General features: G+C 45.7%; 1 pseudogene; it reads right to left on the bottom strand.

Annotated features, from left to right (window-relative positions):
* Positions 1-5,224: 5,224 nt before the first annotated feature.
* Positions 5,225-8,022, bottom strand: LOC147818514 (protein NYNRIN-like; annotated as a pseudogene).
* Positions 8,023-11,337: the final 3,315 nt, after the last annotated feature.

Raw genomic sequence — 11,337 nt, 5'->3', positions numbered from 1 at the left:
TCTAACTCTGTTTGACAGTGAGGTGGATCACGAGATGGCTCTGATTACTTCAAAGTGAAGGCAGGTGGAGCTACAGGTGACACAGATGACAGCCTGATTACTGAGGGATGTGATCATCCAATAGGAAACTTTGTATGTGTTTAGCAAGTCTGTATATAAAGTGGTTTGTGGCATCACTTCAGTTTGAGCTGATGTAGGTGTAATGCGGGACTTTAGTTTAGGTTCATGTTGGGTGACTAAAGGAGACACTATAGAGTCATGTTTCTGTGTCATCTTCCTCTTTCACTTTGTTCAAAGTTTCAAACACAAATCTTTAGTTGCTGCTTCATTGATTCACTGAACAAACAAAGAACAAGCGTCTGAGTTCAACATGCTGCTGAGCAGATGAGTTCTAGGAATTTTCTCCAGTGGGGAGAAACTTAAAATGATTTACAACTAGAGCTGTTTGTTTTTTTTTTTTTTATCACCTCACTTTGGAAGCTACTGATTATCATACTGAGTTGCATCAAATTAAAACACCTGTTCCAGATTGGCCCGATCACTCGGCTCAACCCTTGAGTTTTTTATTTTTTTTATTTTAATATGGTGCATGTGACTTCTGCATTATTTGAATTCGGTTGAATAAAATTAGTTGAATAAAATTCCTGCACTTTTTTTGATGTCACTTTTTTTAAAGCCCTGTATCAGACCACTCTTATAATCTGACATGCTTGAACAGTGAAATGTATCCGAGTCAAGATTCATCTTCAGAAAAAGATGAGTTAACATCAATGGGACACAAACTGATTCTGACAATCTACTGGTGTCAGGGGCCATAATGGAAGCATATACTGATAACTGTCACTTACTGTGCAAAAAGTGGAAGGTTCCTTTCACATCTGCATCGAGGTCATATAAATTTTTATTTTTTATTTTTTTTTATTTTTTTTTAATTAAAAGGTGCTTTTTAAAGCTGTGAGTTCAGCCAGTGACGGGCCAGAGTTTGAATTTAAACTAACCTCTACCCATCAGTGAGGGTGGCAGGCTCTGACTTTATCCTCAACAGCTGCAGACCTGTTCCTCATGTGCTTCTGTTGTTCAGAGTACATGCTTGGCTTGTTTTGAAACACGACATGAGATCCCAACACTCCTTGTTCTGCTTAGAGTTGGCAGGCAGACTTTGAACAAGTTTTCTTTAGCAACAGCGGCTACGACACACTTAATCTTTTCGACAGGCACTCACGTCACTGTCTGTGTGTTGGTGTGGAGGAGTCTGCTGTGGGACATGCATTTCATTTTTGTTTTTCATAGTCAATATGAGAACATATTGTGACATCTCATTACAAGTTTTATAATCCATCTGCCATCACTGTAGACAACAAAAATTCTATACACAACCTCAAATGAACACCCGACAGACAATAAACATGAGAAAGAAATAACCAATTAATCATTTTTAATTAATCAAAAGCATTGAGGTGAATGTGAGGGATCCCTTCAGTCTGGGCACTCTCTGGCTGCTGGCTTCAGTTACATCTGTTCTCAAAAGCACAAACACAGACATTGCCTTTCTCATGCTAATTCTTGGATAATGCAATCAAGTACAAATGTATTGACACCATCCATATAACTGTCCCGATTCACACACTCGACGTGCTACATGTTGGCCAAATTCTTACAGTGATGGTTAACACTTAATTCATGAACGGAATTTGTGGAGGCATGAACAATGTCCACTGGCTGCAGGGCACTGAAGTCTCTACTGGGTGTCATGGAGCTTCTACAGGTGCACTGCCCTCTGCTCTGCCGCCCTTTTCAGCCAAGGCTTTTGCGGTACAGCTTCCTCTCTTGACACTGCTGCATCCATGCAAGCATACTGCAAATAGAAAACAATGAACATCACAATCATAAAATGACGGAAACGAGAACTGATTTCAAAATGCATACATACTGTTGGGTCCGGTAGGAGCACGTTTGGTTATTAACTAAGAATCCTTAATAAATCATTGAAGTATAACGTTAATTAATTATTAATCAGTATTATTATGTTAATTAATAATGCGGGGCACCACCCGGAAACCGGGAACAATAACCAAATCAGTTTGTAGTCTCATAACCTTAATAGTTTACTCCAAGTAATGGGTCTCTGGGTCAGGGACCGTGAGTATTAAATGAAGGATTAAGTTCGAGCTCAGACCACAGGATGGGAAGAATAGTTATTCAGTCCACAGAGCGTGTGTACGGCCGTGAAGCGGTATGCCCATTGTCTGATCGGTTATGGGACTGATCAACTCACTCCACACCCGTGGTGGCACATGCAGCAGTCCCGTAATGGGACACATAGTTTATCAGGAGCGTTGACTACCGGCACGCCTCACACAACAGTCCCACCACTCTCAACTATATCAGGTCACGGACACGGCGGTCCGTACTGTAACAAACAGTACACTTCGAACACAACAAATCAAAGTTAAACTAACATCCACAGCTAAGTTATTACACGATTACTACAGTCTCTGCCCAGACATAAACCTCTTACTTGGATCGCCTCCAAGCGATGGGGTGTGTATCAGTCCGTCGGTGGAATCCAACACGGTTGCTCCGATGTGGTCCTGACAGTGCCGTCCTCGTTCGTGAGGGTTGCGGCGGCTGATTTCTCGTTGGCAGTGAAGAAAACCAGCGATGTCGACTTAATAAGAGGGTAACGAACGTTGAGTTGTCCGCGCCTCCGTGAAGAATTTACTCCTTCCTTCTGCAGGTAAGAGAGATCGTGATCTGCGTCGGCAGAGGTCTCTTGTCGGATCCGTGCGTGATGTTCCGTTAAACACCACAAAAAAATAAAGTAACAAAAAAAGTCTCAGCTCGTCCAGCGAGGAGAGAATCTTCAAACTCCGCAAGGAAAACGTGCACAGGGTTGTTACCTCCTTTAGTAGACTGGTTCACAGGGAGAGAGCGGGCTACCTCTGCTACAGCTACGATGGAAAGGCGATGGTCAGTATGTGTGTCTGACCTTTATAGATGCGGTGACGTCACGGCGGAGTCGCTGGGGTCCCCTGCATCTCTGCCAATGGGAAGCGTGAGTTTGGGACTCCCCCAGAGTTCACACTCAGGTGTGAACTGCAAGGCCTGCTGGGAGATGGAGTCTGTGAGGGGCCGTTTTTGGCGCCCTTTCCTTTGTTCTAGCCTGAGGCTAGAACTTAGGCTCTGAGGTCAGGCTTCTGGGGTTACATGTAGGCCGGAGCAGGTCTGCTCTAGGTCGACCACATGTTCAGGCCCAACATTCCCCCCTTCGGTCTGATGATTGGTAGGACAATGTTCAGAGCAACCCAAGGGCCGTTAATCCATTGTGGGATATGACCTGTGGGTCACATAGTCCATGTCCTTGGAACAAAGATGGTTAACTTTTGTGGTAGGTGAGAGTCAATACAGTTTAACAGTTGCAGAGGTTCGGCGTCTGGGCAGTTATAACACTGAGGTATAATCTGGGCCGATTGTTTATCTACGCTAACTACAAAAGAGAAAAAGGATAGTGTCTAACTTAGCTTGCAGTTTCCCAATGTATTTATACATAATATGTGCTGTGACTGCCATGATGACCCAACCACTAAGGAGGAGCCCTAGGACAATCCAGTTAGTGGGGTGTTCTTGATAGGGTGTCGCCTTGGTAATGGAGTAGGTGGTGGTGAGTCCAGATGGCTTGATGCTGAACTTTACCAATTTGGTACCTTCAGCCAACAGTTGCTGTTGGAGGGTATAACCAATAGTCAAATTGTGCCCTTTAAAGGCATCCATGATCTCGATCTCTGACTCGTGTCTTTCGGGGTTGAGATGATGGAGGACGATGTCACCAAAATGCACAGTGGCTCCCTGCGGGACTGTCAAGAACATTGTCTGGTTGAGTAAGGTCACTTTAGTGGCTGTGTCATGGCGGTCATATGTCATTAAGGCTTCATTAGCCGGTGTGCTAACAAGCCATCGACTCCCTGCTCACTCCACCTTGGTTTCCGTGTCCTCGTCTTTAACCGAGAGTCCTCCCTGACACTTTTGTTCAGGTGATTCGGTTCTCAGACCGCAGAGGTAATTCGTAACGTCTCACATGAACAGATTACCGGGACACACCCAGTGGATGTCCTTGTTCGGGTGCAGAGGTTGAGGTTGGGGCTAAGGTAGAGCGAGGGGTCATCGCTGTGATATGCGAGAGTTGGAGTCTTGAGGTGGACATGTGTGTTGTCTTGCCAAAATCCGATGTCTAGCACAGATTTCAGCCTATATACGTTCCGTTCTTCTATCACTGGGAGGTTGAGGAGGAATCCTATCTCTAGGCTCCTGGGTTTGACGTGAATGGGTATCGCGCTGCCAAGACTATGAGCCAGATGGGCTTGTAACGCTTGTACTCTGGTGGTTGCGGCTGATCTGAGGGTTTGTTCTACCAGACTCAGGGGGACCAGGTACGTTGGTATTTGCCAGCGCTCAGGCTGGTGACAGAGGAGCTTACTTCCCTGACTAGGTCTTGCATCAGATCCCGGACCACTCGTACGTACATGATGTCGTTCCTAACCACTTCTGACAGAGTCTCTAAGGCGTGGGCTGCAGTGAAGAGGCCACCCAGGAATCTTTTCTGTCGTTTCCTGTCACTGAGGTCTTCCTCTGACCAGGAACTTCTGTAGCTGTTTGAGGATGTGCACAGTTGTCTGCTTGGCATGTTCCACGGTGTCATGCGTTTGTGTTCCACTTAATCTACCTTCTGTCAAGCGTGGAGGGAGGCGGACATGCCTGCGATACACATCCCATGGGTCTAGTCTGATGAAGACTCTTTGGGTGTACACATTGCACCGGGTGATTAGAAATCCTGGTATCTCTTGCAGGACGATAGGATGCGATTTCAGTGAGCACAGCCACTCGTAGGCAGAAGAGGATGCCAGGGTACCAAGGGAGTCTCATCCTAGGACAGATCAGAGTTTGAATTATTGGTTGTGAGGGATGAGGGGGATTAGGTGTTAGTGCATGCCGGCGGGGAGGTTGGAGGCATGCCTTTACCTTTTATGGACCTACTACCTGCCCTCTCCCCCCTATGGGGTGTTGCCTACTCCATCCTGTCCGACTGAGGAGGTTGTCTCTACTTCTGGGATTGAGTCTGGTCGGAAGGGTTTGATCTGGTTTGCGTGGACCCACTTGTATGTTGGTGATTGACTGGGCTTAGACTCTAATCCGGTAGGCCACCGGGGGAGAGCTTCCCGATGATTTCCTAGGGACCGGACCAGCTGGGTAGGAACTTCTTCGACTGTCCAGCTGGGTTGGTAAATTGGAAGTAGCGTACTTTATCCCCTATTTGGTACTCCTGCTGGGACGCTTTCCTCTCATAATAGGCTTTGGCTCCTTTGACGCTGGCTTCCAAATTCTTTTGGGCGCATGCAAAAGTTGCCTGGAGGTGGTCGCGCAGGTCCGTCACATATTGGTGGGCTGTGTATGCCGTTACGACACTGACGTCTTCTGGGCGGTACAGGAGGTGCAGCGGGAGAGTCATTTCCCTCCCAGTCATCATCTCGAAGGGAGTCAGTCCTGTGGAGCGGTGCAGTGTTGACCGGATAGCCATTAGCACCAGGGGGAGTTTCACATCCCAGTCTTTGCCATTTGTGCTGACATATTTCTTCAGCATACTGACTATGGTACGATTTGCACGCTCTACCTGGCCTGATGACTGGGGGTGGTAAGGGATGTGGAAAGTTGATTTTCGTTCCAAGTATGTTAAACATGGTGGTCATCGCGTTTGAAGTGAAATGGGTGCCTCTGTCTGAGTCGACCGATAGTAGCAGTCCCCATCGGCTGAACACGTGGTTCAGCAGCAGAACAGCTGTCATCACCGCTGTATCGTTGGGTTTCGGGAGGCACTCCACCCACTTGGTGAACGCACAGGTCACTGTTAAGAGGTATTTATTGCCTCTTGAGGATTTGGGGACTGGGCCGATCCAGTCCATTTGTAGATGGGACCAGGGGAAGGTGTACCCACGGCTTCTAAAGGGGACACGGTTCAGCGGTCGCGTTGGTTGGAAACGACTGCACACTAAACATCCTTGGACGTATAATTGTGCATCGCGAGCCATGGATGGCCAGTACGCAACTTGCTGAAGAGTCTTGAGAGTGACTTTGTAGCTCCGATGTCCTCCTACTGGTAGATCATGGGCGTGTGCTAGCATCACCCCCCCTATGGTCTGTAGGAACTACCCATCGGGCTGGCACCTGTCTTTCTGAGGTGTAGACTAGGAGTCCTCTGTCGAACCTCAACTTGTGTTGGACATGACGGAGAGCCTGCAGTTCTTTAGACTCGTGTGATGGAGAGGTTGGCTGTGTTGTGGGATTGGACACCAGTTGCCGGATGGCTTGGATGGCGGGATCCTGTTCTTGCATAGCAATCAAATCCGCATCGCCGGGTTTTCGGCCGAGGTGCAGTGGCTGCGTGCACGTTTGGGGATTCTCTATTCTTTCCCTCGCCTGTCGGCGGGTGATGGCATTCACCACCTTGATTTGTGGTTTTGGAAGCCACTCTTCGCTGAACTCCCAGGGCGTGCCCTGTTCAGCGCCGAGTTTGGCTAGGCAGTCAGCTTCGTCATTGCCATCTTTGTCAGGACCTATGCTTTGGGAGTGACCCTTCACCTTCTTCCAGTATACTACCATTCCGTGGTCCATCATGAGGCGGTCACAAGCCAAAAAGAGCTCTGCATTTTTGACTTCTTTATTCCGTGCATTTCTCATACCGTTTCCTTTCCACATGGGGAAGTGGGAGATGGAACTGTGTCGGGCATAGTTTGAGTCCGAGCAAATCACCAGCTGTCCAACAGTCTGGTGGCTTGTTGAATGGGGATGAGTATTGCAGCGACTTCTGCATACTGACTCGTCTTTGCTCCTAGTGGGTTGGCTCATCTGACTTGTGGTTGACCCAAACTATACCGACTCCCGCTTGGACTTGGCTCTCGTGATGGAATGAGCAGCCATCCACGTAAACCTTCGGCAGGTCTAGACAGGTGTTGTCATTGTGGTAACGGTGGCTCGAGGGTAAGGTTGGCGAGCGGATGATTGAAGATTGGGAGTCTGGTTGATCGTCACTCTCACAATGTTGGCATTCGGCTAAGCCTTGACCCAGGGCCATTTTATGGTTTTGTGCATATTTGTCCTCCACGTCATAGCCTTGCACTGCCATCATCCAAGCTGCAATGCGGCTGTTGGACACGCGGTCTTCCCTCGGTCGTTGGCTATTCAGGAAGGCGACCGGTTGATGACATGTCTCGATGACCACTTTCTGTCCCCTGATGTAGCTGCGGAAGTGTTCCACAGCCCATACTGTTGCAAGAAGGTGTCAGGTTTACACCACCTAAGACATTTAATACTGACACAACGAAGAGAAAGACAAGAGCGTTATTTCTTACTCCCGAGGAGAACGGACAGAGATATGCTCAGTTACAATCTCCAACCCGCTCTGAGCATATTCCACCGTCTCCTCTCTTTTTATTATCACATAAGGCATTCCAAGCATTCTTTAGTTACAAGTCATTGCTTATCTTAAAGAACTGAGAATCAAACAAAAGCAATATGATGGGTGCCAGATGATACATTGTTCAAATGTTCATCCCATGATGTAGTAGTAGAGCAGGCTGGTGCCAGTCTGCTCTATGCATCGTGACAGCTTGTGATCTCCTCAGCAGCTACTACCTGCAAAACAACTTCATCACAAGACAAACTATATGCATGGTTATTATAAGACAAACTGTATGCATGATTATAGGGCTGTAAAGCAGGATACATGGTTTGTTAATAAATATGAGAAATCCATATATACAATTATTCCAACATTTCCCTCCTGTTTATCACATTTGCTCAAATTCTCATATCACTTAGACAACTACTTCAAAAGATTTTCAGTTGTAAGATCATTTTTATGAACACAAATATGCTTACACTCAGAGTCTCCTGAGAGATTACTTTACTCACAATCTCCAGGGTTAGGTAATAGGTCAGGTACTCCATAATACGTTGTTTCAGCATCGTCATCCTCACTATCGGTATCACCATCAGATGTTTTACCTAATAGTGGATACATTTGTGCTATTTGGTTTCCCATGGGTGAGATGGCTGTGGTAATAAGACGATTTAACAATGAACGTATGCAGTGAATACAACAATATCCACATAAGGTTAAGACAGCAGCAAATACTGCTATTGAGACCAACACAGAGGATACCAGAGTTCTATATTTTCCAAACGCATCCATCCATGAATCCCACATCGTGGTATCTACTCCTGAGTGATCTTTCATTTTGCCATTTAGAGTTCGAAGGCCCTCTATAGCTTTGGTGAGGCTGCCATCAGCAGCAGTGTTATTAGGAATGAATGTGCAGCATCGTTCACCGAACATTGCACACACTCCTCCTTTTTCCGCCAAGAGCATGACAACCGCTATTCTGTTCTGGAAAGTCATGAGTGATGTTGCAGCTAGTTGACCATGTACCGCCTCGAACCCAGCTTCTGTCCAATTTCCCAATTTCTGAACGTTATAGTGGATGTAATTTATTCTGTCTACGTTTTTATTAATTGTACACCACCAACAAATTGATGATTCGAATCCAGCAGCCACCTGATCATCCAATTTGTACTCGTCAGGTACCCCTCTTGGCACCCCAATAGCATCAATGCATGTAGGATCGTTGTCTGATCTCCATGCCGCTGCTCTTTTCTTTAGATGCCACTGTTGGGGCATTTTGGCATTTAGATTTTTTGTTAAGTCTTTTACTGATATGGGATATATAGATACAGGTAACAGTAAAGTTACTAAGGCATACAATCCTGTTACATTTGCAGGGAATCTGTCAAATATCCTGTCATCCCCACACCACCACCATATGTCTCCTGGAGACACAGGCTTGAGATTGGCTGTTGTGATTATGCATTCAGTGCACTCAGATTCAGAGAGATTACTTAGATATTGGCCACTACCGGTCATGTTAACGCATGTAAAATTACCAGGTGCCACCTTTTTAGAGAACACAGGTTTCTTTGCTGTTGCCTTGGTGATGGGAAAAACAGAATCCCAGCTGCTACATGTGGAATTTGGATTTGTTTTGTTCATAACTTCAATCACACACTGTTGTGGGATTATTGCAGGGATTACTTGTAGAATTGGCCTAGGACTCATGCACACCACACAGTCTCTTTTTAGACATATTTGCAGCCTGCTCTACCATAAGTAACCAATTGTTGCTTTGTCCCGAAACTCCTGTAGTAACCCTAAACCATTCATCGACATCTTTCCTTTCAGCGTTAAAGACCTTGATTGCCGTATAACTATTGGTTATTGGCGCATCACTCTGCTTCATGGTGTTATTTACACACATTAGGAAAGGATAATGTGGATCTATCCCGGAATGTCTGGCCCACAATAAAAATGTAAAACACAACGTTTCGTTTAAGGTAGTGTTGGGCACAGGGTAGGGACCGGCAGGTAAGGATACTGTTAATCCTAAACTCGCACCGTTGTGTGTTAAGGTTATTTTATCCTTGAAATATTTTGCTGACGCTTCTGACCCTAGTGCCCAATATTGGCTTTCGTCAGTGATTAGAGTATTCCAACTTACATCTAAAACACTGCTGGTTAAGTACCACCAGTGAGAATCCCACCCTTCCCCTGTAGTTGGAGTCAGCTGGTTGTTACCCCAAAATCCCTTGAGGGTTTTTGATAGGAATGGTTAGAACAGTGCTGTTGTTGGGAGCTACGGTTACACGGATAGCATTATCATATGTCCACTTTACTATCCAAGGTACGCTATCCCACCCATGATCTGTGCTACGCCTGCTTCTTTTGTGGGTTATATTTTGCTGAGTTAGGCTAAGAGTCTTATTTCTAGTTAGTCCTTCCTTCGGTGGTTCGCATAAGTACCACACAAGCAGAAAGGTTAGAATTAGGAACAGTGTCACCATCCAACCTCGAATGGCGTTCTTTAACCCATTGGGAGTCATTGCGGCTGAAAGATTTCCTCCTCTACTGGGTTCAGTGTGTTATAAAATCTTCACTGACTTTCGGGTCTATCCAGCCTCTACATGTCTGGATCCACCCTATTATCAGTCTTTGGCTCTCCTCCCCTATCGGAGCTTTCAACCGAAATGACCTTTTTGCAATGGGTCAGATGAATCCTAGTTGATCTTTCTGCTATTTTTACCGCAGTGGGAGTTGTTATCAATACCTGAGCACCCAGTCTCCCGGTTCCACTAATTGGATTACCTCTTGGGAGACAGAAGGATTCTCATCAGTCAGTTTTTGTTTCTGTTTCTCTAATATTTTTCTCATGTAATCTGCTAGATTAGCTTCCTCATCTGTTTCCCATTGATTTTTAAATTGGGGTAGTTTATAGGGTCTTCCAGAGTTTCGTATGGAGTTAACCCCGTGGTGGATGTAATGTTTATGTATAGTTTAAGTCTAAACACTGTGTCCATGGCCTTCCTGTTTCCTCAATGCACTTCCTTAATCTATTTTTAATAGTTCCGTTTGTGCGTTCCACTAGCCCTGCACTTTGTCGATGATAAGCACAGTGATTTTTTTAAGTCGATATGGAACATTGTTCCAACCTTTTTGACGATCTGGTTGACAAAATGAGTTCCGTTATCACTATATATTCTTTCAGGGATCCCATACCTTGGTATGATATCCTTGCACAATGCTTTAGCCACCGTTAGTGCATCAGGGTGTTTTGTGGGGAAAAGTTCAATCCATTTTGAAAACGCATCCACTATGACTAGACAATACTTTTTCCCTTCAGTTTGGTTTAATTCTATAAAGTCCATGTGGATTATTTGAAACGGATATTGGGCTGTGGGGAAACGGCCCCTTCGTGGTCTTAGCTTTCCTTGTGGGTTATGCCCACGTTGCCCATGTTAAGATAAACACAAGAAACTTGTGCTACAGAAAATGGACCAGACTCAGTGAATAGCTCCCTAAGCTTAACATGTCCTATGATAACTATTAATTATACAGACATCATACATCGTGATAACTAACATGTCTTTGGGGTCATCAGGTGGGAACCTCCTTTCACCAGTGTTTCGTCTAGTTGGTCCCACGACACCTCCAGGAGGCTAGACAGTGATCACTGGCGTCCCAGAGTCACTCCCCTAATGCCAGCCATCACTGCTCCTCACACCACGTTTTTCTTTATCTTGCCTATGCTACCACAAACAACACCATCATCAACTCTGACAAAACACACTAGCAGATTCAGCAAACAAACTCCCCTAAACAGTTGGAGAAAGTGGCAGCCATTTTGAATGAGGGAGGTAGAGTCAAGGAGAGATGCCTTTTTGAGCTAAACTCTCCCC

This window comes from Seriola lalandi, unplaced genomic scaffold (assembly GCF_002814215.2).
Source record: "Seriola lalandi dorsalis isolate HSWRI2012SDOR001 ecotype SW California unplaced genomic scaffold, Sedor1 jcf7180002054571, whole genome shotgun sequence".
NCBI classification, from domain to species: Eukaryota; Metazoa; Chordata; class Actinopteri; order Carangiformes; family Carangidae; genus Seriola; species Seriola lalandi.
The sequence above is the reverse complement of the archived record's forward strand: the minus strand, read 5'-3'. Positions and strand labels throughout refer to the sequence as shown.